Source organism: Thermobia domestica, chromosome 14, assembly GCF_964235325.1.
Source record: "Thermobia domestica chromosome 14, izTheDome1.hap1.1, whole genome shotgun sequence".
Lineage (NCBI taxonomy): Eukaryota > Metazoa > Arthropoda > Insecta > Zygentoma > Lepismatidae > Thermobia > Thermobia domestica.
Window position 1 is genome coordinate 89,755,158 of NC_137467.1, and position 27,740 is coordinate 89,782,897.

Genomic DNA, 27,740 nt, shown 5'->3' on the forward strand with positions numbered 1-27,740 from the left:
CTCTTTTCCCGTGGCTGTAGAAAAATTCCATTGTTGCTTTAGTTTCATCAGCAAATCAGAAATAAAATCATCATTGACAATTTAACTTTCAGTGTGTGCACGTATGATTTTTTTTACAAAACTGCGAAGTAAATATAATTTGGGTGCTGCGAATCAAAGAGTCCGTGGTTCGATGAATGTTATCGTGTAGTAGTTTAAGCGTGACGGATTGTGATAATTATATGTTTATTAGTGCGTAATGTAAATATGTGTATGGCCTGCGTGTAAATGTATGAATAGGGTGTCTGTAAAATATTACTTCGCGCGAAAATGAGTAAATAATGAATGAATGTAATGATATAGTAATAATACGATATAAAATATGAATGAGATGGTAGGACACCCGTACTTAAATGAATAGGCCCAGTGTATATTCTATATGGAGAATATGAATATGTTTTACTGAAAATCTCTCTCGTTTTGACTTCTACACCAGCACATTCATCTAACCGAGTTTGCTATTGGATAGTAATGTGTAGTTGGGAATTGTATGCCACTTCGCATTTAAGTACCACATACTAACAGCCCCGGTTCTTAAGCCTTTCGTCAGATAGGGTAACATCATGTGGGAATTACTTTTAAAGGTCGACAGAAATGAAAATTAGGAAAAATAACTGCTATATCCTGTGATCAATGAAAAGTACAGGTTTGGTCATTTGTACCTTTAACATTCATTGACTCTCCGATATTTTTTTTCTTCGTTGCTTACCTTATTTATTGTGCAGTGTTCATATAGCTGACAGCTCAGTTCGGACTATCCGATTAAATCAACCGCTACTAAATTAATATTTATGCCCATCGCGTACCCGGACGTCGACCCCTGACCCTCTTAATTATTTTCGTTTCTTTTCTTAGTTTAATTAGATGATGAAAATTAACGACGTCCCAGACTTTGGCATGTCTGCGCAGGGTAGCCATCGGTGATGTTTGGTCACTGAAATCACCGATCCAAAATTCGGTTTATTTATTTTTTTTATTTTGGCAAATTATCATTAGGGATATCTTAGCTATTACTCTAGTTTCATTACTATTCTGGACTTTCTTAGTTTCTAAGAGGTCGGATGTTTTTTTCCTCTTTGAAATTCTAAATTAGCGCCTTCTCTAACCTTCCGGTGGATTCCGGGATCTGCAATGGCGTTGACCGGATACGGTGAGTGGTGGGATTTCCCTAAAGCCTTTGTCTTTCCGAAAATCCCATCGAGGACACAGACTCGTCTCGACGTTGCAGACAACTTTTTTCGGCTATTTATTTGGTAAGCCGAACCCCTTATGGCATAAAAGAGAATATTTGGTTATAGTATGTTGTATACGTAAATTCGACCACTTATCTTTCGTAGTTGTAGTGTTCTGTCTCCTCTCTTTTTACCTATCCTTCTTCTACTTCTTCTCTAAAGGTTTTTTTAATATTTCAACCTTCCCCCCCAAGGTTCTGAAACTCATGAAAACATACAATATTCATATTACTTATTTCGATCGTATGTATTAATACTAACTGAGACATCGAGGGATACAGTTCGTGGAGGTATTTCAGCACAACTCAGGACCATTTTCGCGATATTCAATCCACCATGGGAGGGGCTGACGAGAAGGTACACCATGGTTTCAGATTCCTAGAAACTTACTTGTTATTCATCGATCGTACAAATTATATCCATTGACTACTGATTTCTGGTTTTCTTTCTATTGATTGGTTATATGGTATGTATGTATTAGTAGTTTGGGCCCACTAGTTTCAAATAATCTTGATTTTTTCCCTTTCTCTGTATATACATATATATATATATATATATATATATATATATATATATATATATATATATATATATATATATATATATATATATATACTTACATAGTTTGAAAAGTTACGTGCCTGCTCTATTTGTTGTATTTCCACCTCTTATGTCAACTTATTAAATAACATTAACTATTTCTTTATACGCGGATTTTAGTAAATTGAGAATTATTATTGATTATCGGGTTTACATATAAAGTATACACATAAATGTTGCAACCTTATGAAAAAAAAAGAATTTTATTATTCAGGGTTTTTGTTTTGTTTTTGAGCCAATAAAATGTGAATACTTGTTGAATATAAAAAGGTTATGTAGAATTTAAATGTCGACGAAATACTAAGATGGATATTAAAGTGAAATGTATTATATTGAGTAAAATGAATATATATATATATATATATATATATATATATATATATATATATATATATATATATATGCGAGTATGTATGTAAAGGGCTCGGTATTTACCCTGGTTGTTTTAGGTTTCCATAGATTTTTGACACCCGACATTGACCAATTATTTGTGATGTAAAATATTACCGCGTAACTTATAATTAATGACATCTTACTGATTTGTTAATAACGTTAGTAACTATTAATTTTTTAATAACATGTTAAATATTGCATGTAAATAGAACAAGTAGCAGGTCGTAAGAAAAGTAAACAAAACCCTAATCCTTATCCAAATTTATTTTGCGAGATCATAGTGAAATCAGTAAACTTCGAAACAGTGCGCCCCGCCAACAAATCCTTCTATCAGTAAACTATGAAGCAAATCCTCCCCTAGGATCGGAAACATAGCCATTTGTCGTTCGTCAGTTCAGTGACTAAAATCTCTTGACCCCACGATCTATATTAGAAACAGAATTCAGTGATCTTAATTTGAACTGATTTTGGTTAATAATTTAGTAATGTGAATACGGGACCTAGATAGGTCCAAAGACCTAATTCCATTGAAATATTATATAGTATTTTGGAAATATGTTCCCAATGTCTGTGATTGGATTCGATATTTTTTTAAAAAATCTGAATTAACTTTGAAATTTTATATCAAGTGCGTCAAGGGACGAAATGAAAACTATATATATAATATGAAGAAACTATTTTTTCTTTCGTCTGTAGTTAAGACAAACGATTAAATACTCTCATGGACGCCAATCACAGTGAATAAAGAGAGTTGAAAAAGGAGCTACTATCGACGTGAGAACGAAGACTCATAAAATTGTCGAAATTTCTCCTCTTGGGACAGAGACTCAATAAAATGCTACCAAAGTTTTTTTTTTAAGATTAATTAACCAATTATATATTTCTTTCTTTTCTTTTTCACCATGATACGTATTCATTGTACTGAACATGAAATATGTTTAATGTTTAATTTTGATTTTTTTCCTTCTCTCTTCGTCTTTCGTTTTGTCGGTTTTTTTAAAATGTAATCCAATTTTTTAATATCTCTACAAGAGAAATGTGTTATTTGATATTGTTGAAAGTAACAGATTTCTGTGCATGCCTATGTATTATTATTAATATAATTTTTTTATTCATGTATCAAACTTTTTCTGTTATGTCAAACTAAGTTTTCTTTTCTTGAAATGTAATAAATGTCTATAGAGATGTAGTTAGGTTAGTTTAATTACACTAAATGCAACCTTAAATATACATTGTCCTGTATGAATGTGTGTGTGAGTGAAATGTAGGTTTAGTATTAAGTGCACCGATTCTTTTGATATATATGTGTGACTTACTATAGTTAATGGTAGTTGGCAATTAAAGTCGTTGAATGTCAATACTAACTTAATCTAAGTTGGCTCTATAAAGTAAGCAAAAAGGGCGGAAATAGCCTGACGAACGATCATCATGGGAGAACTTCGAGAGTCAAAAGTTTCAACAAATAGATGTATTACTTTGATTTTTTTTTTTGGTGGTCGATTCTAACATGCCATCAACTTCGGTGTTTATTTTTTTTTCAAATATTGGATATTAGTCGAGAACTTCCAGAAATATTGAATAAACTGTTAAATTAAACTTTCTCATCTATCTCAGAGCTAGATTGGGATATTTCGGTAGTTGGAGTTACATGGATCTAGGTCTGGGAAGTATGGGTTGACATGTATCTACCTTTGATCACGTTAATACCAAATATTCACCCAATAGCTATTGGAAATGATCCCAATTCGGTAATTATTCACTTTCCTTTACCATATTTCTCAAAAATATCCAGTAACAGTTTCTTTTTTTTATCTTCTTACTTTCCCTATTTTTCTTTTTAGCCCAACTTTCTCTTCTCTTCTTTACTTCTTCTATTCGAAAAAAACTGAAAAGGGAGTCGTGACTGGGAGTTCCATATATAATAAACACGGTCATGTATTTAGTTATTTTATTTAATTTTCTTCAGAAGTCCGATAAGAAGTTTTCTCATTTCGATCGAACCTAGTATGTTCGAAATTAAGAAATGGATAATATATTCCAATACAATTAGAAATAAGCCTATAGCTTCATGAATATCCCCGCCAGGGGTGAAGGGTTCCCACTCACGACTTACTCCATACATCTCATTTGTTACAGAGCTTTCTCTTTTTTTCTCTTTTCTTTTTTTCCCTTTTCACCTCCATTTAAACTTTTCATTCAATCAACATTATTTTATGTAATCTTCTACTTGTTAATTCAAAATTACAAAGTAGAAATTAGAGTTGCTTACGAGACGAGAGTTTAGTGATGGCGTGAAAAAGTGATGTCTCGTCTCAGAAAGCTTATGTTGCTATTGAACAAGCTCTGTCTCGCCAAGGAAAATCTTTGGGAGAGACAGTTACGCATATATGTGTTCCCTATAAGTTGGCATTATGTCCCGTACAAAAAAGAATTGTGCATTGAAACAAAAGCAACAATACTGGCTTTACGTGAAGAAAGCTACACAATACGGGAAATAGTGGGAAAAGTGAAAATCCACTATTTCCCTATCACCTCTAGTCAGCTACGAGTGATACTTTAAAATGATTTCCTGAAACTGGAGAAAATCGCTCTTGAGTACGATCTGGAAGGCCTAAAGTTGCTACTCCAAGTACGCATACTATAGTGACCTGCAAACGTAACAGGTAGAAAATAATGCCCAAATGCAGGCTGCAGTGAACAAAACACTCGAAAATCCGATCAGCTACGTAACTTTTCGGACACGCTTAGTTAATGCAAGACTAAACGGTCATGTGGTACCTAGAACACCACTCTTATAACATGAAAACAAGAAGAAGATTGCTATGGGCAAGGATATAAGCCTACGTATATGCAAGCTGAGAGCTAGGGGACTCGTAAAAGCTGCTTATATACTGACGAGTCAAAATTTGAGCTCTTCAGTCATAAATTCAGAGTTTCCATGCTTCGCTGCATCTCTACTCCAAGAAAACTACGAAGACAGCCAGAAAGATCTACACCAACCTATGACTAAAGCAGCAAGTATTGCTGGACGCCCTTCCAGCCGTACAGGGCTGGCCAACCGACGTCCGGCTGCCTAGATTAATCATCCTTCTCCTCTCTTCGCTGCACTGGACCCTGAGAATAACCTCTCCCTATCTCTTGGCTGGTCTGAGAACTTCCTTTTTCACTCTTGGCTATACTCGGCCTGAAAATGTTTCTTCCATGTTTCTCAATTTTCAGCTTCCTTTTTTAACTCCCAACATTTTGTTCTAGTTTTCAAATCATCGATCAGTTGTTTTCTTCACCACCGTATTTTCCTTTCAAATATGGCGGTATGAAGAAGACAAGTTCTTCACAACAAGTTTCCAATCTATTTGGCCTTCCTAGGAAGGATGCTGGCTAAAGGTATCCTTCTCTCATACTCGATTTAAACCATATTCGTTTGTTACTCTCTCTGTCCATATTGTGTTCTCCATCTTCTTCCAACACCAAGTTTTGAAGATCTCTGCATATTGTTTCTCTATTCCGTAATGTATAATTCTCCGAATCATAGAGCCCGATACTCCATATGCGTATAGCACTTGACCAATTTCTTCCTTAGTCCAATATTAGGATAGGACAAACTATTACAATGGGCTCCGAACCACGAAGGAGGCTTAACTCCGGTGAAGATGGGTGCACAGACCATCATGCAATAGTAACTCTTTCAATATAGGTCATTCAATACCTTAATGTCCCTCTCCAAGGAAGCCAGATTACAGGATCACTCCACCTGTTACTCTGGCTTTCTTGGAGAGGGAAAGTATGGTATGGAATGGCCTATATTGCAAGAGTTACTATTGCATGATGGTCTGTGCATCCACCACGACATTTGACAAACTGAAAGTGTTAAAATTAATGTTCTGGATGAATTAATGAATGGATTTTCTTCCTTTCCTCCATATCAATAAGATATTTTACTGGAGGGCAAACTTCCCATATTCTCAAAAACTGTTCTATTAGTTTCGTTTTCTATTTCCGAAAGTATTTTGTCAATAATTACTCTACACTGGAAAGAATTTATGTAGTTTAAATTACCAATAATATCAATGTAAAATCATTTACCCCTCATTTTGTAAGTTGATATACATTTTCTTAGATAAAATTACAAAATTTGCTATTTTGTTTACAAATTTCCAGTAAATTTATAAGAAACTATATCTTTATTGATAAAAAATGTAATTTTACACCATTTCATATTAGTAATTTTACTTTCTAGATGTAAATTGAAATGGTGTATAGTGATGCTAAACTGATTGCCACCGTTCTTTTGTAAATTTACCTATGAATCTTCTTGCAGGCACTATATTATGATGTTAATTTGGTTTATTGATGAAAGAGTTCTGAACGTAACGTTTCATTCTGTCTCCTCAACCCTTTTCTAATGATTCTGCTTACATTTCGAATATGATTCTGTCAAATTTGGAACTCTAGACAAATTTGTATATTTTTAGTACCATTTGTCCAATTCACCCATGCCCAGTTTTCTGATCTTTTATCTATTAACGTGCACTGTTCTACGTAGAGGAACAAAAAAATAGAAAATAGCCATTTTCGTACGTTTTATTGATTAGAAAATCAGAGAAATACACTTAGTTGTAAAGTTAACCTACATAACAATTCTAATAGTTTTCTGTTTTCGATTTCTTTTTTTAAAAAATAAAATCAAGTTTCTAATTACGAAATTTATTTATTTATTTTATTTACTTATTTGATGATCATCAGATACAGCTCAGAGGCCATTTTATACTGGATATCTAACAACAACAACAACAACAATGGATGAAAATGAAATTTTTGAGTTTTACGTCCCACGGTAATGCCCGTTAGGCTGAAGGAGACGGTGATGATGAGTAATGAATGAAATGGTGCAATGAAGAAAGTGGGAGGAAACGGGAGAACCCCGAGAAAATCCATGCACACGGTGTTTGTCCACCACAAAGTTCACTTGGCGGGAGCAGGGTTTGAACTCGAGACCCCTAGCACCAGAAGTGAACGCTCTACCACTGAACCACAGCGGCCCAACAATTGAAATGATTTGGGGGGTATCGGCCAGAGAATGTTTAGTAGGTACCATCACGGTATTTGCCTGGTAGGACTGAGGGAAACCCTGGAAAACTCCAGTCAGGATGTTCGGCAGCGGAGAATCGAACGCACGACCTCCCGAATGCGAAGTCCACACTTTACCACTTGAGCTACTTTGCTCGGTTGAACTATTCAAAAACATGCTATTGAAATTTACTTGTAGGAATAATACTTCTGTCAAACAAAATCTATATACAAGTGAGTTTCATTTCATAGTGTGAAACTATGGTTTGACCTCCAAACTATGGAAATTTAATAGTCCATAGACTGCGATTCTATCAAAACTTATAAAGAACTTTTTGTCCCAATTATTGGGTATATTTTGTTATAAGAGACAACGTGCTCGAAAATGACAAGCTACTCGTCTACAGTGATATCTTCAAGTATATACAAATCCTGCAGAGTTTTATCCAATCTTCAAGTACTTCTGAAATTGGAAACAGTTTATCATCAGGTTTTCTATTACGCTAGAGTTCTGAGCGTCATAAAATCGCTTGATGAAACTGATTTGCTGAGAGTGGTTCCTGTTCGTAATGACATTGAATATACAATATTCTTCACTATGTGGCTCACTAGGTTCTTCGTTTTTTTTTTTTTTAAATACTGCAATCGTTATCAATGTACCCACATTTTCTTGAAGATGCTCAGCACTTACAATTATCCACCACATTGAAACTTTAGATCACCATAACTGTCAACCTGCAAATTGTTTCTAGAATATTCTTCCAACAAAAAACAATGAAAACGTGTATATTTCATCATCGTCTTTCCTGTTCACATAACTTGTATGATTGCTTTTTATCTCGAATTATGTGTCCATGAGAAGCAGCCAGTGATCCTGGTCAAATCCACCCTTCGATCGGAAAATAATTCCAGCTATCAGCCAGTACCTCCATAAAAATATCATTTTTACTTCTAGATAAGTCCGCCAATATCTCATAATCAGTTTTACCATAGCATGCTGATTGATCAGAAAATCATCCTTCTCCTCTCCCAACAACATTGACGTACTATATCGCTATTTGACAGTCCACCATGTGTGATTATCACGAAACACTGACAGTCAATACAATTACAACGTGGGCATTTATATCTAGGTATAATTTGATAAACAAACGCAACCTTTATGCCTCTAAAAAGAGACATATTCAATTACACAAATGCAAAGAGCTCCTTATAAAATAAGAAAAATTACAAAATAATGAAGAAACCAATCCATACTCTGCTGTACATGTAATAGCACAATAACGTAAATAACCTAATAACATAATCTAACTAATAGCACAATAGGTGTCTGCCTAATAGCACAATAGGTAGAAGAATATTAAAACTTTATTTCTCTCAACTATAACGCCTCATCATCATCATAGGTATTCTTCCCTTACTGGCAGGTCATTTGCAGCAGCTGAGTAGCTTCCATGCACCACGGTCCTCCGCTAATCTCTTCGTCTTCACGTATGATCTTTCTGTTTTTATATCATTCATTAATTGTAGTCTCTTTCGCCCTCTGCCTCTCTTTCCCGCCACCATACCCTCTATGACGCCTGCCATGATACAATTTCTTCTTAGGCAATGTCCCAACCAGTTTCTCTTCCTCTTCTTAACAATATCTAAAAGTGTTCTTTTCTCCCCGACCATTTCTAACACCCACTCATTCATTTTCCGCTCGACCCAACTAAATCTTTCCATCCTTCTCCACATCCACATTTCGAATGCTTCCAGACGTTTTTCATCACTTTTACGTAATGTCCACATTTCCGCCCCATATAGTACAACACTCCACACGAAGCATTTTATGAGTGTTTTTTTTTTTCAACTCTCTATTCAAGGTCCCCTATAACGCATAATAGTACACTAAATGAAGGTCTGAACCCGGAAAAAATTCATACAAGCAAGAAACTTGGCAAGAAGTTTCCTTATGATGTCCTAATCAATATACTAAAAGTCCCCAAAAATTCATGCTGTACTCTGGCCGCCATCTTGGAAAATGGCGGATTTTCCTAATATTTACAAAATACTCCATAACGTCCTTGCTAATTGACGTATTGTCATGAAACTTCCACTAAATTAAAGAGCAATAAATAAGAAATCTAAAAATAGTAGTACTATTGTTATATTTTGTTTGAATAAGTGAAATATACTTAAATAGTTAAGAGTTTGAAACGTACAAAAACATATTTTGGGAAATAGCTCTAAAAGTATGCAAGATACCCGGCTTCAGTACATAAAATAAAAGGAAGATGCAAACTTGTTCTTTTATTTAGCGCAATTTTGGTTACATTATGACAAACCGTAACGAAGATATGATTATTTTTCTAAACATAAATGAATATTGTTTTGCGGGTTGCATAACTACGTACATAAACTTGAATTCTTAAAATTTGTAATGACGCCCTTATAATTAAAATGTATCAATGAACGTTTCACTAATCCCATCAGAAATACTCAGGGAAATTTAAATATAATCTTCAATACTTCTTATATTACCTAAAATTATAGTTTCACCATATTAAAAACATGTTGTATAGTAGATCGAAATAGGTAATACATTTATTTCGTAAAATGATCAAAATGAGGTACAATGTGTTCCTTAAATTACCTTGGAAATTTCACAGCCTTGGTTTTGTTATTTTTGATTTGTATTGAATCTATATAGTAAGATGTGGTTCTATTTTCATGTACTATATCGTCTTAGACAGTTGTGAGAAAATTGCTTATTATGTTTATTCTTCTCTTTACAGGCTGGAAAATGAATAAAATATCATTGAACATTCTATACGCTTAAAAGTACGATACAATGAAAATACCTTCTGTGCTTGCCTTAGTATTATTATATTGTAGTAAGAAGCCCCAAGATGGACGAAAAAAATATTTGTACAGTAGAGCGTCGATTATTCGAACGTCGATCAACCGAACGACCGCTTAACCGAACTGTGTACTCGCTCGCACCTGTTACTCTCCCACCCTACCGTCCATCATCCCCCTCACTCCCAAACCAAGTTTCCCACAGTAGTCGCCGCACTGAGCCACCGCTGGCGGAACATTGCTTCTAATGGGGCCTTCATAAGGCGCTGCTGACCGGCCAAGCCGCCAGTCACTGTGTTTCAACAATCAGCACACTTCTGTCGGTTTGCACTGGCTGTAGAAGTACAGTACAGTACAGTACAGTACAGTACAGTTTGATTATCCGAACAAACCAGTTTTCCGAACACCCATGTCCCCCAATTACTTCGGATAATCGACGCTCTACTGTATTTTGTGTGGTGAATGCCTTGATAAGGATGTAATTGTAAAAGTAGGATTGAAAGGAATTCAAACGTTAGTTGACGCTAGTAAGAAAGGAGAAGATAAGAAATATGAAATGATGCAAAATTTAGACATACTTGTAGTTCATGTTCATTGTAGGAAAGAGTATACAAGACAAAGCAGTATTGTTTCAGTCAAACGTAAAAGAGAAGAAGACTTATCAGATACTCCTGAAATATGTCTTCGATCAAGTGTGCCTAAATTTGATTACAAAGTTAATTACTTATTTTGTGCGGAAGAGTGCAAATTTCCTAACACAAAATTACCAAAGAATCGCGAAGAAGGATAAGTAGAGTTGAATCTATGGATATTAAAGATACTATATTACAAATATGTTCCCTTCGCAACGATTCATTGGCTAAGGAAGTCGCGATTCGTATAGCAGATGCAATTGACTTAGTAGCTGCGGAAGCGCGCTATCACCACGATTGTTACGTTGACTTCAGAAATGTGCCAGAGAGAGAAGACCGAGGGAGGGCATCAAATGTTTTAGGACAGACATTTGAAGAATTGATTAATTATCTTGATGAAAATGATGAATGCCAGTACACATTAGCAGAATTAATGGACATTGCAAAGAATATAACTGGAGTTACCGAAGAAATGTGTGACAAGAAAACTTTGAAGAAGTATTTGAAAGATCATTATAAATCAGGACTTGTATGTACTGAGATACCAGCAAAACCTTCTATTTTTAGCTTCTTAGGTACTTCTCACAAAATCATTTCTGATCAGTGGTATGCAGAGAGACGGAAAGCAGAAAAAAGTGAAAGGATGAATAGTAGAAACAGCTGCTCTTATAATAAGGGAAGATATTCGACGAAAAGTTTATGATACTAAAACTTATCCAACTATCGACGAAATGGAAGAGGGTGGTATAGATCTTGTACCTGAAACACTGCGGGTTTTTACGCATAGTGTTGTTTCAGGAGGAACTAAAAGCAAAATTAAAGATCGTACTAACTTACTCAGAAAAGAAAAAGTTATCAATCATGCAATCATTAGTGCTTGCAGACCAAGATCATTTACATTTCCTATTCAACTCGGACTGTCTGTTTATCTTCACAATAAATGTGGCTCTAGGCGCTTGGTAGATTTACTTAATCGACTTGGTATTTGCTCATCATACTCTGAAGCCAACACGTACATGATTTGCGCCGCAAATAACACAAATAAACTTGCAATAGATAAAGATGGATTTATACAGTTTATTTTCGATAACGCAGGTGTAAACGTTTGCACTTTGGATGGTTTTGACACTTCTCATGCGCTTGAAGGTATAGAATGTGTAACACCTGCTTCATCTGTTAATATATGTGGAAAAGTCTTACGAGATTGTGATCAGAAACTTGATCGACATTATTAAATTCAAACGAACCTTCTCAAATGGCACAAAATTGGTCAAAGCCTTTGCAGTGAATAATGAGCAGGTATCAGTAATGTGAAAAGCATTTAAGGTTGATGTAATATAGTTGGCTGGATTTTTTGTTTGTAATAGTCCTCAACCAAGCTGGAATGGATATATGCAAAGTACCTCACGTCCTACAGGCACTTTCAGCTTAAGTAAAATTGTTCCAATACCATTCATTAATTTGGACCCTAATTATTTGGACACCTTGTATTCAGCTTTGAATTTTGCTGCACGACAATGCATTCAAAGAAAACAAATTTGTATCGTTACATTTGACCAACCACTCTATATGAAATCATCTCAAATATTAGCAGAAGAAGAGTGCACGAGTTACTTGTCGTCTGTCTTACTAAGACTAGGAGGGTTTTATCTCATGTCTTTTCTGAGAGCTATAGGATATGTAATGAAGGGCAGTGGATTGGAAAGTTTGTGGGAGACCATATATGCGAAAAATACAGTTGTCCATATGCTATCTGGCCATGCTTTCTCTCTAGCTGTACATGCTCATACTTTAACGGCAACAGCGCTCCTATCTGTTATCATTAATGAGAGTGAAGATCTTAAAGAAGACGTCTTAGAACTTGCAAGGTTATTCCAAAGACTGCTTGCAAAGGAACTATCACCTGATGAAGCAGTTTCCACAGATTTCTTGAATCAGTTTGTTCGAAATTTTGAACTTGTATGCGAGCGAATGAGAGCCGAAAGTCGAACGACCTCCCTTTGTTTGCAGTATTTTGAACAAGTAACTTTGATATATCAGTTCATTCGAGCAGAAAGAACAGGAAACTGGCCTCTTCATATGGCAACAGTTATGAAAATGATACCATACCATACTTGTACGCAAAGGAAATGCTTGAAATGGAATCTCGCCTATCTCCTGAAGATTACCGAAAGTTCACCATGGAAGGATACTTTACAATCAGAAGAAATAACTGTTATTGGTCAGGAACGTGGAGCAATATGATTATAGAACAATGGTTAATGAAGAACCTTAAATCAACAGGCAGTTTAACACGTGGACGTGACATTACCGAGAATACTTTAATGAAGTGGATACTGTGTGCACCAACATGTATCGAAGTTGCTCATGCTGTTGAGAGTTTAGCTGGAATTATTCCTTTGTCAACAGATCATGTAGAACTTAGAGAGAGCCGAAAGAGCAAGGATGCATCTGATGCAAGTATTTTAATATAGTGGCTAACACAACACAATCCCTTTAAGCAGAAATCAGAGGCCCTTATTTGTCTGTCAAGCGGACTTGTCGGGGGATCTGATGTAACTTCTGATGAGGCACTCACGAAGGGAAGAGCATCAATGAAAGCATTTGAAGGCAAGGATGTACTTACTGCTTCCTTACGGAGAAAAGACAGAGTAATACCTCTAGCTGCAGTTAGCTCAGGAGTGAAAATTAAGAATATTACTGTAGTCATCCATCAGCAACAAATCTTTAATCGTATTATTTGCTCCGTAAAAACTGAAAGTGAGCTCAAACATTGCTTCAAATTTGAATTAGCACCGAAACCTCCGTCATTATTCGACGACGTATCAATGCGAAGAACGAAAAAATCATCAATCATTCAACTGTTTAAAGCAGACAAACTAATGCATGAAATGTTACCATCGATTTCCAAGTTTGTTATAGATGGTGGACATATTTTGCATTCATGTCAATGGCCTACGCCCTCAACTTATGGAGCCATTGCAAGTATGTATGTGTCATATATCATTTCTCACTATGGTACAACCTGCACCGTAGTTTTTGACAGTTACCCAGACAATCCTACCAGTAAAACACAAGAACAGAAGCGACGAGCAAGTAGAAGGACATCAGCTGATAATCTAGTGCAGGACCACATAATTACTACTACTACTCAAGAGGAGTTTCTTGCAAATGAAAACAACAAACGATGTTTCATAAATCTTTTCAAAACCAGGTTAGAGGAAGACAAAGTATCAGTTGAAGAAGCCGAAGCTGACGCAGACGTTCTCTTTGTGTCATTCGCACTACGAGAAGCTGCTATGGGAAGTGAAGTTGTTGTTGTAGGTTGGGATAGTGATTTGTTAGTTTTACTGACTTCTTTATCTACACCTGAAAATAAAATTTGGTTCCTAAAGCCTGGTAGAAAACATGCGAACACAAAAGAAACTGTAGTTTTTAACATCTCAAATCAAAAATCTGCTTTCAAAGACGTTTGCGATGTTTTATTATTTGCTCATGCAATGAGTGGTTGTGATACTACTTCGGCGCTTTTTCGGAAAGGTAAGGTAAAAGTTTTGCGTTTATTCGAACAGAACGAAACCCTTTGAAAAGAAATGAGAGTGTTTAACTATACAGACTCAAGCAAAGAAGAAATATCAAATGCTGGAGAAAAATTCCTTCTTGCATTATATGGGGCTCGTCGTTGCACGTCATTAGATGAATATAGGTATTTCTACTATAATCGTATCGTTGGAAAATAGCAGCTACATTCTAAGTTGGAATTAGGAGTATTAGCACCAACAGGTGCTGCTGCCGCTCAGCATTCTTTCAGAGTCTATTTGCAAATACAACAATGGCTAGGAAATGCATTAGATTCTACCGAATGGGGATGGAGTTATATTGATGGCTCACTAAATCCTGTTACCACAACTCTGGAACCAGCACCAGTTACTCTTTTGAAATTTATTTCATGTTCATGCAAGTTGTCTTGTCGAAAAAAATGTGAATGTGCTAGAAAAGGTCTTCATTGTTCAGCAATGTGTAGTAACTGCCAAGGAATGTCGTGGGAAAACCGTCATGATGTCAACGAATTGTATGAGGATGAAGGCGAGGTATTTTGATTGTGTTGGTGACGTGAAGATCTCAAATCTTAATATCTTTTCATGTACTACTTATTTTTTACACTCCAATATTTTGCAGAAAATATAATTGAGGAAAGGTACGTAATGGTATAGTCTCTACCCAGAGATATTTTATCCTCTATACTAAATTAATTACGGATTTCGAACTATTATACAAGATGTGGTTAATATTGAGAAATTGACATTATTTACATAAGACAAAAAGGACAAATAAGAGTGAAGTTTAAATGTTAGTTTTTTGTGTGTAACTCTAATGGGATTGGATAAGTTTTTCCTTTTAAAAGAGATAATTATACAAAAGTTTAACAAATCAAGTTTTGTATGTGGTTATGCAACCCGTAAAGCAATATTCATTTATGTTGAGAAAAATAATCATATCTTCGTTACGGTTTGTCATAATGTAACCAAAATTGCGCTAAATGAAAGAACAATATAGCATCTACCTTTTATTTTATGTACTGAAGCCGGGTATCTTACACACTTTTAGAGCTATTTCTCAAAATATGTTTATGTACGTTTCAAAATCTTAATTATTTAATTATTTTTCACTTATTCAAACAAAATATAGCAATAATACTACTATTTTCAGATTTCTTATTTATTGCTTTTTAATTTAGTGGAAGTTTCATGACAATACGTCAATTAGCAAGGATGTTATGGCGTATTTTGTAAATATTAGGAAAATCCGCCATTTTTCAAGATGGCGGCCAGAGCACAGCATGAATTTTCGGGTACTTTTAGTATATTGATTAGGACATCATAAGGAAACTTTCTGCAAAGTTTCTGGCTTGTATGAATATTTTCCGGGTTCGACCAAATTTTGACCTTTTACTGCACTATAATGTCACTTAAAAGTCACCTCATATTTATGTATTAAATAAAGGTATAGGTCTAGGACCTACTCCAGACTTAACACTATGAATTAGTAAAACTACCACGTGACTAACTGAAATTAAACAAAAATAAAAATACAATCAGGAAAATGTTAGAATTGTGAATACTTGATGAGGCACAGTATGGTTATCATAATTGAAAAATAATCTATATGGGCCCAATGGACCCGTCTCGGAGTCGTAGTGTTAAATATGCTATATGTCATGTTTTTCGAAAACTTCACAGAATTTTATGAACAGAAATGACTCTTCGAATTTGTTTATGTTTTATAAATAAATACATTATTATTTGTCATTATAGTGTCTTAGGGAAGTTATAAAGGGAAATTATGTTGAAAACCATAATATGGTATATAGAATAAAGAAAGGATGAATTGCGATTAATTTATTTAAATCAGATGACCGATCACTTTTGAGTGATGAAGTTAGAACGATTGGTAATATATTTAAACTATTCAAAGCACATCAACTATAAACACGAGCATAATATTTTCCACATAGAAGAAACCTGTATGATTCTTAGTCTACTGACTTTTTAAATATTGATTTTAATACTTAATAGTAAACACAAAATCGACATATTTAATATTGATATACATGTAAATGCTACTCGTAAACAGCCGTAGAAAGCATCCGGATACAATAAAGAATATTATAATGTATACACTGAAAGTAACGTTCCAATTCAGTAATGTAACTATAGGAATACCATATTCCAGGAATATACGCACATTCAGTTAATAATTATTAATATTGTAATATTAGTAGGCCTATGAATGAAAGAACTAAAACGAATATTGGCTTAGTTATTAATAACGACATTTTCTGATATATGTAGGAAATATATGTAAACGTAAACACAGTTTAAGAGATACGTATGTATTTTCATGAAAATATTTATGTAGATATATGGAAATCTGTACTCCAACCTATATCATGTTTTCTCGTAATCAAGTGACTAAAGCGCGTGATGTCTGTGCCAATGGTACTGGGTTCAGTTCCGATGGGGTGCTTGACTCGTGTGCGGTTCGGATTCCATTAAACAGTATGTCCCGCCTCATATAGCTATGATGCTGAAAGGGGATGCTAAATTCAAATCAGTGTAATCCAAACTAATCACGCATAAATAATGCATTGACAAATAAATATTCATACGACAAATCACTAATATCTGTATAAACTGCATGGCCATATAATCCCAGAAGCTCCAGGCTCCAGTGAATGTGGTTAGCACATATGCTTCAATGGTGTCTTTTTTTTCTGCCATCTAGATGGATTGAAGAATGAAATTTAAAAAATTATAACCAAAATGAGACGTTATGTTGTTCTTATGACTGTCTGTTGTGTTTATCTTACTTGTATATTCTATTTTTTTTTCAGGTGGTGAAGAAGAAAGTACAGCAATGGCGGAATCACCAAAAAGAGAATGTACCTTTTATTTTTAACACATAACTAAAAAGAAAAAGATAAACTATTCATTTTCATATTTTATGAATTAATTGTCACTCTATTACAGGTTTTTCAATTAAATGTATGACAAACTAAAAATAAAGAAAAAAAGCAAATAAATGGCATGGTTTAATATATTAAGGTACCATGCTAACAAAAGAATATCACTTCAATTTGCTGCTGAGGTTTAAACAGCCGAGAGATTGAGAAAGACTAAAGGAAAATAAAGAAGTTGTAGAGGGAAGAAAGAGAGGCAAATTATATCTGCCCTAAATAAGTAATTAAGTAATAGGTTAAAGCAGAGGGAAGTGGAGGCTTTATTAGCTTTTTTTTTTTTAATATTTAGTTCAATGTTCGCTATCCTTTAATCCAATTAAATTAACAATTGTCTCATTATTCTGCGTTAACTTGAATCAATCGGAACTTGAACCCGGGACGTGAGCTTGAAAATTGTGCATTAACTGTAAGTAAGGCTCATCTCTAAACTTTGGACTCAATTATATGAATCTCATTATGGTTATTACAGAAAATATATCTGACTACGGGCTTGTAAAGAACGTAATGTATTTAAGCAAATTTCAGTTCATTGTTTAAGAGAAAATTGTAACTGAATAAGAAAGAAAATAATAAAAATAATAATTTTCTTCCATAATAATTAATTTTCTTAAGACAACAGACAAAAATATTCCTCTATTATACTACAATTAGGATAAATAAGTTGATCAAAACTAAGAATGAATTTTACCATTGATGACAATCATCCTTGGTTGGGCAAGCGGGACAAGCGGGTCAGATGCTAACATCCCTGGTAAAATTTTTCAAATGAATTAATCACTTGGTTGCTCAAGCGATCTCACAATATGTACTGTGTATACTGGCAGACCTCGTTTTTCGCACAGGAAGAATGAAACTTATTGCATACTACATACTTATTGCATACTCTCTTATGGCTGGATATCCTCGACTCGACTTACAGTACTTACTCTTTTATCTTAATTTCCAAAAACTCAATAACATGTTTAATTATTTTAAACTAGAATCAATTACCCGCTTCGCCGGGTTAAATTAAGAAAAAATAGTAATATTTTTCGGTAGTCAGTCACTTTTTACTATTACTAAAGCAGTCTTTGATATTGGTCATTTTCGATGTTTCTTTCTTATATATATTCCCCTTCCCTCCCCATGTTGCAGGACACGGCATTGTCATTGTTCATCTCAGCGACCCCGACAACTATGAATTCGACACTGATATTGGTCATTTCGATCCTTTTATATATCTCCCCCTCCCTCAAGTGGCAGGGCTGAATTTGGATTTAAACGGCATCAGAAGTGTCACTGTTCATCTCAGGGACCACAAAAATTATAGATCCGACACTAATATCGGTCATTTTCGACCTGTTTTAAATGTCTCTTACTTTCCCCTCCCTTAAGTTACACCGTCAAAGATATATGACAAAAGCCATCTCAGGTTCGAACTTCATCTAAGTTTAAAATTTGACCAAGATCGTTCAATTAGTTCAAGAGTTATTAAGTTTTATTTATTTTTATATATCTCTCCCTCCCCTCACCCTCTCCTAAGTCCCCTCACCGTCAAATTGAAATGATAAAATACATCTCAGGCCCGAACCTTATCTATGTTAAAAATTTGATCGAGATCGGTCGGGTGGTTCAAGAGTGATGAAGTCATAAAGACAGACACTTTCATTTTTTTATTTTTTACATATGTATTCCCCCTCCCCCTCCCCTATGTTGCACCATCAAAATTGCAAATCTATGACTATCCCACGCCCGAAATATATGTTGAAAATTTGATGAAAATCGATTGGGTGGTTCAAGAGTTATATTGTTTTATTTATTTTTATATATCTCTCCCCTCCCCCTCCCCTAAGTTTTACCGTCAAAGTGATATGATGAAAACCACTTCAGGTCCAAACTTCATCTATGTTGAAAATTTGATTAAGATCGGTCGGGTCGTTTAAGCGTGATGAAGTCACAAAGACAGTCACTTTTATTTTAATTTTTTTACATATATTTCCTCCTCCTCCTCCCCTACGTTGCTACGTCAAAGTGAAATAATAAAAACATTCTAAGAACAAACCTCATCTATATTGAAATTTTGATCAAGATTGGTTATTTGGTTCAAGGGTTATTAAGTTTTATTTTTTGTTTAATTCCCCTCCTCCCCCTCCCCTAAGATCTACTGTCAAAGTGAATAGCTAAAAACACTCCCAGGTCACAACCGCGTCTACGTCAAAAATTTGATCGAGATCGGTCGGGCGGTTGAAGAGATAAAAAGTCACGAAAATAGTCACTTTCAATTTTGTAATATAGATTAAATTACTAACTACCACATTTCATTTCATTAAATCTAAGGAATTCCGAGATATGACCATCTTAGTGAAGTCCTCACCCCTTTTTTCTTCACTTGTAAGTCAAATATATTTAAAAACACTGAAACACATGTTTCATTATTTTAAATTAAAAATCAAAATATCAGATTTCATCTCTATTTAAGAGATTCCGTGATATGGACATCTTTAAATAATAATGACACCTCTTATTTCTCCTTTTTTCAAGTGGAGTAAAATGTGGGAATCCCTTAATAGCTAGCACAACTGAGACGGGCAGTGCATATCCAAAACATTTTAGTGTGGAATATTATGAGTGTGGAATATATGATTATGATATGATGGACTTCGAATGAACAGGAACAACATTTCAAGGGATTAAAACTTTTACTTTTTAAAGAAAAATTTTATTTAGGAAAAGTGTTTAGATAAATATGACATCTAAAGACTTACATCTCAACAAACCAAAAAAAAAGACATAATCTGCAATATTGCTTAAAGCATAATAGTGAGACCTTGTAATTACAGCTATCAAAAACTGTTGCTGTGATGTTACAGACAGAGATGGAGTGGCTCTGTGAGCCGTGGATCAAGTGGGTCAAGATTCGTGAGTGGTCAGTGGATTGTGGCTCAAAGGGACATGACCCACTGCGACGCACCACACACTGTGACCCACTCTGCTCAATGCATTGTAAACATCATCTTCTGAACACTGGTGAATTTGTCTACGTTTTACTTTCAAGGACTGCATTTTTCTTCCTTTTTCATATGTTTCTATTTACTTACCTGAAATGAGTATATCTAACTAGTAAGTGAAAAAAGAACTTCAAGCAATTTTGGATATTTATATTCGTAATTGTAATAATAGCAATAGAACTAACTACTTGGCTTTCAAAACACAGTCGAATTTTATAGTTTTTCCACTTTATGTTGTCCTACTTTACTTTGATTTGAGACTCAAATTTTATTCTATTTTCCACTGAAAAGTATCTGTAATTCAACAAGGAAATAATTATATATAATAATTAAATTGAAATCCATCGTAAAGTGGCCCATGAAAAACGCTTTATAATGTTATAAATGTAAGATCGGAGTAACAAAGCGGTGCTTAAGTGATTGACCGTAGAAAGTCAAACTCCGACTAGCGATAATTTCACAGCCTTGTTTTATTACAATTGTAAACTCTTAGGTCAGTAGAGAGAAAGGCGTGAATCATAAGAGAATCACATTCGTGAATCACATTCGAACATAAGAGAAGAAAGAGAGATTACGACCTCATATGGAAGCTGGGTAAAATTTAGAGACAAAATTAAGTAGCATGCTGTAGTTTATTCATCAAATACACCTACTATTATCATTCGTGGATAATTGTACAAGAAATTCATAAAATACCATATTTCGAGTTTAAATTCTCTCGTAACTTCCTTTAGTTTCTTTTTTTAATCTACAGAGAAAATCAAATTTTGAGCATAAAATATATTACTTTATAGGTGAAGGTGAACTATGTCTCAACTTCATGGAGTACTTGGTTCGACCCAAGCTCGCGCCAAGTGAGTTTTGTGGTGGACAAATACCAGGTGCGTGGGTTTTCTCGGGGTTCTCTCGCTTCCTCCCGCATTCTTCATTTCACCATTTCATTCATTTTCCATCATCACCTTCCTTTAGCCGGCATAATCGTGGGACGTAAAGCTTAAAACTTTCATTTCATTTCATAAGTTCCGACTTACATGCAGTTTTATGAACTGTAAAATCAAACAATCGAAAAGAAAATTTTGCGTTACCCAAATTCTCAAACAATTTTTTTTTTTTTTTTGCCCCTTTCCTTATTTGGATACAGAAAAATGCAACGATTCCAGTACTTTGAAATTTAAAAATGTCGTTACGTCCCATCACTTATTTAGCCTTCCATCCAATTTCGTCAACTTTATTGTGTGACATGCATTTTCTTCAAACCATACGTCATACCATACCCAACCCAACCTAACCTATCCTAACCTAGAAACGTACTATGAGCTTATAAGCTGTCCTGAAGAGTATTAACTCTATATATTTATAAAAACAGGGTTCGCTTTATTCGAGTATACACGTAATATATCCAGTGCTGGTAGTTTGAAACAAATTTCCCTAATCTAGGAAAATTTCGTAACTGGTAAAAAGGGAAATTTTTCGATAAAACGTAAAAATTAAGGGAAATTCTCGCGCTGACTGATTGACAAATATAAATACTTTTTCTTTGGTCTTCAGAAATACCCAATACAAAAGGAATAGTTTGTGATTATATATATATATATATATATATATATATATATATATATATATATATATATATACGTGTGTGTGTTGAAAGTAGCATAAGTTGCACCCATTGTTGGCTAGGTGTATTTCTGTATTTTTTTTTGCAAAAAAATGAAGAAATAAAGAAAAAGATAAAAGCAGAAAGCAAATGAATAAAACAAATGTAGTTGGCACTTCAATATAACTAAGTTAAACTTATCACATGACTTCCGTCATAGAAATTGAATAGTCAACAAAGTAGGAAAGTTTTGATAAGAAAAGGGAAAATTTCTGAGGAAAACACTGAATATATTTCTTTCCCTATATTCTGTACTCTGTTTGTGAGCTTCGTACCTCACAGCCCAGCCTATGTTTCATTGTTATGTTTTAAAACAGTCTATAAATTCATAGTAACGGTGCACTTAAAAATTTATGTATATGTCATTGTCTCTTTAAATAATACACAAGAAAATAAATAAGATGTTAAATCTTAGTAATCGTCTCGGATGAGATTTAAGAAAGAGGATAACATGAATAATTCATCTAATGTGAAACGACTCCTAACCAAATGCATGACGGCGAGGAGAAATAAATGCTTCTAAGTATTTCCGTATGTAAATTTAAAAACAAAAATTAAAATATATAATAAAACAGATTATTGTCCCATTCTTCAGCAGAATGGAAAGTTATTACCTTCTTCGGGTATATAAGGAGTTGTAGTAGATACGATCATCACCGTCTTCTGGTAGCAATAGCAGCAAAAGAAGCTCCAACATGAACGCTTTCGCAGTAAGTATTTTTTTCAAACCAAGCATTCACGTAGGAAAAGTATATTTACAAGGAAACAGTTATGTTATAATCTTAGAACAAACTTGGTCAATTTATTTTAAGTAATTAAATTAATATTTTTAGTAATAGTAAAGACTTCGTTTTAAAAATGTGTTTCTATTAGAACATAATAATATCAAATGCATTTCAATTTTTCACTTTAAATTAACAAATATTTGTTTATTGTCCCGAGTTCTGGTTTGTAAGTTAAAGAAGATGGATGTTGGAAGAGTTATGGAATAAAGATAATTGGGTAGAGTTAAAGAATCCCGAGAAAATTCACGAACGTTATATTGTCTGATAAGCTCATATGGCTTGGGAATGGCTTGGGATCGAACGAGATGCTCCTCATATTAGAGGTGAATATTGTTTCATTAAAACAATGGGCTCTTACTTTCTAGTTCATAATCACTATATAATCAAAAGAAGCAGATCATTTCTCTAAAATCACTACAACTTAAAATAGTTAGTTGTATATTGCATGGTTTATTTTTCTGTATTGCAAACGGATAGTCAGGAGAAATATATGACAATCTACAATGTTTTACAGGCAATCAAAGACTATTACTAACTGACAGAAATTATAAGTTATAAATAATTGGTCGTAGATGACGAAAGTGCAATTACTTTTCATCAGATGATGAGAGGTGCCAAAATGTTTATTGCCTGATCACAACACAATATAATATAGGGTAAAAAATTTTAACAGGGTTTACAAAACTCGGAATACCTTGCTTCTACATTTTTGGAAATTGTAGGGAAAAAATAATGTTGTTCTTTTAATATTTCTATAATTCTGGACTAATCCTTAATTTATGCGCAGTATGTGGCATCCAAAGAGTCAATTACTACCTTTAATAAAATATATGACGGAATATGTATGCTTACCAAAGATTTCTTGACTGAAATCAGTAGGCTTTAATGGTGGCTCTAGAGAAAAGTCACATAACTAAATTTGAAAAAAATGTTTATCTAATGCTCTTATTCTTCTATGCAAGAAATAGTATTTTAGATAGTTTCCATCCCTTAATTTGAAGCGATGAAAGTTAAATTTTTATCGATGAGATTTCCTTTCAGAGCAGCCATTGATGGGCCTTAATTGAGGAAGAAAACTGTACAATATCAGAAAGCCAAAGGTGATTCAATAGCAGTGTAGAAGTGCATAACACGATTACAATTGCGCAAGTGAACATATATGCCTCATATGCTATCAGAATATATTGTGTTAGATGAAGCAGTCCAATCCTCTAACAAAAACGGCGATTAGATTAAATACCCATACTGTCTATTTCGGGTTATTTACACATTTTATACAATACCGCGAAAATCTATCCCACAAAGTTGTATAATCCCAATTTTAGTGCGTCAGGAAAAAGTACTGAGAAACGATGAAACTATTCCAATATAGCAGTTCGTTCTGCCCGAAAAAAATCGCTGCTGTGAAATTGATGAAGAACAAATGGATACTATTTCAATAATAATAATAATAATAATAATAATAATAATAATAATAATAATAATAATAATAATAATAATAATAATACAAAAAAGAAAAATATAGACTAATATAAATAGACACTTCTTTTCAAGGAAATTCCTTATAAGATTTTTCGGAAATCTAATAATATTGACACGTCTACATAGTTAAAATATAACTGATAAAATTGGATGATTATGAAAACTGGAGAAGAATAGTAAAAGGCGAAACAGATTTGCATTTTATAACGAAGAGTTGACTATTCTCATTATAACCACGAACAAAGATTTAAAGAATCTACAATTTGTAAAGAATTGCTCTTGTCTACCTACCACGTGGAATACGATCTATGGACGATAAAGAATTGAAAATTTCGTTAAACTTCCAAATAAGAAAGTCAAAAGAATGGTGCAAACATTGGTAGACAAATTGAGGTATTTAATAACTTACTTTACAAAATTATGAATAGTTACAAACTAACAATATATTTAAGAGGAACATAAATCTATTTGTAACTTGTCAAATTATGGTTAATAGACGTGCAATCCTAAAATATACAAATAACAATAATAATATAGCTACATTTAGAATTGATAATACCTCTTTTCTTCTTTAAAGAGTACAAAATATGTTTAAAATCAAGGAGACCGTATTGTATTTTAGTTATGCAGAAACTAAACTTAAGCTGTAATTATTTACCTATCCATTACTAGTAGTAAAACAGGCGACAGAACCTTACAATAGTAAATTCTATAAGTTATTCGAAATCTGGTTGAGTTTTATGAGTGCAACTGGAATTACTGCAAACCAAAAACAATATTTATTTACATTTTGGATCTTAGTGTTTATTTGAAGGTGAATATACATATCATAATCTCCAGTTAAGAAGTTAGTTCTTTTTCAGGAGGCGTAATTCAAGACTAACAGTAATACAAAAACAGTAGTAATGTTTCTAATTCGTTTCTTTCATTCATTCGGAAAGGTATAATGAAATATTTGTGGTTAAATTCTTACAGTATTCTTCCTCAATTTGTCAAATTCTAGGATGTTTATTTGTATCATTAATAAAATTAACACGTAGAAATTTAATAGTATTGCCTTCCTAACAGGATGCAATTAGAACATATTTCTTATAAAGTCCCCACTCACCATGTGATTATTAACATGATAGATATTTCATTTTTTTACAGTTTAGTAATAATTTAGTATGAATACAGTAAAATAGTAGCAAAACTCTTTCGTTTTATTTCTAGGGTCTTTTTGTCTTGGCTACTGCCGTGGCAGTGACTGCTGGTGGTGCAGTTGGAGGTCTTGCAGGAATTGGAGGTTATGCAGGAATTGCAGGTTTAGCAGCTCCTCTCGCTGGAATTGCACCTGCAGCTGCTGTAGCTCCTGTTGCCGCTTTAGCTGCACCTGCTGCTGCTATTGCTCCTGTTGCAGCTGTTGCTTCTCCTGCCATCGATTACTACGTAAGTTGAAAATCAGTTCTAATCACGGTTAAATTTACATTTGCTAATACCTGTTCCTTTTTACATTATAGTTAAAAACACTAAATTATGATTTTCGATTCATTGTTTTTCATTTAGACTTCAAAGAAATCATATTTCTACAATATTTTAATGAAGACAAACTTGAAGTATTAATATTAAAATATTGTCTCTGTTATGTTCCTTTCATATACTAGTATATCTTTCTCGCTATATGTTTTATAACAATTTATATTTAATAGTGTAAATAGATCCGAATGACTATAAATGAAGGGTTCGACTCAAAATAAGTTTGGCTTTCTTAACAAAAGACTACGTTTTCTAATATATTTTCCGCCATTGAAAATAACGAGTTCTTTGGATTATATGTCAGGAACTTCTTAACAATCTACAACCCGTTCCGGTATTATAATAGATGAATGTGACTATGTCTAACAAGCTACAGTGTTTCAGATTTTGAGAAATATTTCTTCCGACTTCAGAAGCTGACAAATTCTTTCTTTTGCATTCCTCTCAGAAATTTGTTACACAATACTGTACAAGACTTTATGATGAACAATATAAATTTTTCACTTATGAAACAAATAGTGTAATCGTAACAGTGAGAAATAGTCTCGCTGCTGACGCACCATTGTACTATAATCATTCGTCCATCGAACCAAATTGTTTGATTACCTAACTATAAGTTCAACAACCCCATCCTCTATAAGAATTTTTCTCTTCAATATCATTGTCACTACTAGTAGTATTATTCCCAAAATTTGTTTACAATAGGATAATCGACAAATTTCTTCTACAGTAAAAATAGAAAATGTAAGTTTCTTGAAGTTCCAACATTCATTTAACTCGACTATGTGTAATAAAAAGCTAACAGGACAACGTTAGATATAGTCCAGTCTTATGGATGCAGTTAAAACATATAATAACAGTTTTTCTCAGTGGAACTTATGATGAAACCAACAGCAAATATTGTACGTGTTACATTTTTTTTACATATGAGTGAACTCCAATAATCCACTCTGGATTATTGAGTTCTGGTCGGAATTCAAATATGCAGAAATTCAGATATTTGGGGCAGTCTTCAAAATAAATTATTGGGAGACCCGGGTTCGATTCCTGGCGGGAGGTCATGTGGTTCGGATTCCACGTTAATCAGTAGGTCCATGTCTCATATACCCTCGCTGCTGAAAGGGACGCTAAAACTAAAATTAACAATGAAAACAGATTATTTTGTGATATTAAAAAAGTAACATGTAATCTTTTTTGTTAGGCTTAATGTATATTGAAAACAAGATTGCTTTTACTATAAACAATTAAAAAGTACAAAAATGATTTAAACACAAGTTTTAAGGTTGATTTAAATAAAAATTTCAAGAAAATTATATTTTAAGGAACATACAGTTTGCTTTTTAATATTCTTTTTCGGAAAATGTGTAATTATAATTATTTCAATTATATTTTTTCAGGCTTATCCCAGATACGCTTTCGGCTACGGAGTGAGTGATGCTTTGACTGGAGATAACAAGAACCAAGTAGAAGTCCGTGATGGACCTGTAACCAGAGGACAATACAGCCTTGCTGAACCTGATGGCACCATCCGAGTTGTGAACTACGCTGCTGATAGCATCAACGGATTCAATGCTGTTGTGAGTAGGATTGGAGCCAGTGCGCATCCAGCTCCTAGCATTGCAGCTTTGGCCGCTGCTCCCGTAGCCACCAAAATCCTTGGTTAATTTCTTTTATGTATACGAGACCTGAAACTAACCTTCCAACTGTTAGTCAGAACTCGCTACACTGAAATATATTTTTTATAAAATTTTACATCGAACATGTTTATTTACTTTCTAGAAGCTAAGCTCCTTCTGTTACTCTTTTATCGTTTAGTTTCTTCAAATAAGTGAAGTTATTGGCAAAGTTTAATAGTTTTCAACTTTACATACGCAGGAATGTTGAATAAAACTTGCAAATAGTATATATGTTGTTGTTATGGTACTATTTGGCAACCAGACCAATTATTTATTACTACAGTATATCACTTGGCGCGAGCTGTGAACGAACT

The 27,740-nt window shown here is 33.9% G+C and overlaps 1 pseudogene across 1 annotated transcript; it reads left to right on the top strand.

Annotated features, from left to right (window-relative positions):
* Window positions 1-22,445: 22,445 nt before the first annotated feature.
* LOC145669908 (cuticle protein 19 pseudogene) lies at window positions 22,446-27,414 on the top strand (annotated as a pseudogene). The gene is made up of 3 exons (XR_014128232.1): window positions 22,446-22,678; window positions 25,448-25,663; window positions 27,148-27,414. The product of XR_014128232.1 is annotated as a cuticle protein 19 pseudogene (transcript).
* The last annotated feature ends 326 nt before the right edge of the window (window positions 27,415-27,740 follow it).